The sequence below is a fragment of the Pteropus alecto genome, unplaced genomic scaffold (genome assembly GCF_000325575.1).
Source record: "Pteropus alecto unplaced genomic scaffold, ASM32557v1 scaffold45, whole genome shotgun sequence".
Classification (NCBI taxonomy): domain Eukaryota; kingdom Metazoa; phylum Chordata; class Mammalia; order Chiroptera; family Pteropodidae; genus Pteropus; species Pteropus alecto.
The window spans coordinates 35,868,458-35,869,764 of record NW_006442491.1 but is presented as its reverse complement, the minus strand read 5'-3'; positions in this window follow the sequence as shown (position 1 = coordinate 35,869,764).

Sequence of the window (1,307 nt, the reverse complement as noted above, 5' to 3'; positions counted from 1 at the left end):
TGAAGATGCAGGTCTGAGGTCACTGTCTCTGCTGAACGACGGAGAGTGGTCTGTTTCAGGAGATGGGGACAAGGACCAGTATTAGGTGGCATCATTATTAGATGGCCTGTACTTCAAAGAGAAAGGGGGAGAAATGGTTCCAAGGGGCCCTGAAGACCAGAAGGACGCCTGCCTCACTCACACGCCCGATGGGCACGGGGTGCACAGGGAAATTCGTGTTTACTTACAGCCGAGCTTTGGTTCGGAGAAGAGGCGAAGAAGAAGGGTTTTTCTGATGACAGATCATGCATTTCTGAGGCCCCATTGTGGGGTTTGGAAGTTGTAGACTGGTCTGAATAGAGGATAATATGAAAGCTGTCTGGGGATGCTTGGGCTTCTGTTAGTAACTGGTTTAAAAAGGGATATATAATATAAGTCACGTGTGGTTGGGTGAGTGACAGCTGCAGGGACAAAGACAAATGTTCCTAAAATGTTGCTCTGAATAAATAAGCAACTTTCAACTAAAACATGGTAGAAATCTTCAGCAGTTCTTAAAGCGTGCCGTCCAGTACTAGTTGACGATAAACCTCGTAAAGAGTTTTAAGAAACAATATTTTGGTGAACTGATTCATTTGGAAAAGGATAAATTGATTTCTGGCAAATGGGCCCTCAGTGAATCGATGTTTGATATGCTGAGCTGCTTCCTGCTGTTGCATCCCGCAGAGGAGAGATGGGGTTACCTGAGACATTCCTTAGCCGCCGCCCCCCTTCCTTCCTCTCCACTTTGAAAATCTGGGAGAAGGCCTCCGATTGGCTCATCTGGGGCACAGGCCGTCTCTGTGGCCACAGGTGGGTTTTAGGCTGAGTGGCCACTGCGAGATCTTGAGCATGAGGGGAGAGGAAGTTCTCTGGGAATGAGGGGCGGGGGGTGAGAGACGCTGGACAAACAGAGCAACATTCCTCTCCAGTTATGTTCCTAGGTTATTGTTACCCAATTTGGCCCCAGAGAAGAGGACATTTATGACAGCGTCAAAACGGCAAGACCCTCCGAATCAGAGATCGCTTTGCTATAAAAACTCCTAGTCCCTGGACTTCGCTTTTCTGGTGTTTTTCTGTCTTAGATCACATCTGCTCAGCTCCCACTCGTACATGATCAATTTGTGTGCTCATAATCTCTCCTGAAGTTCACACAAATTCATTTGACGAATTCACCCACATGACCCAGTGGCCAAAATTACTTAGGCGTCGGTCCCGTGGTCGCCCGCAGCTAGTGAACCTGAATTCTGACCCCCTGGCATAGAGTTGCAAGGGGAGCTTGGGTGCTGGAA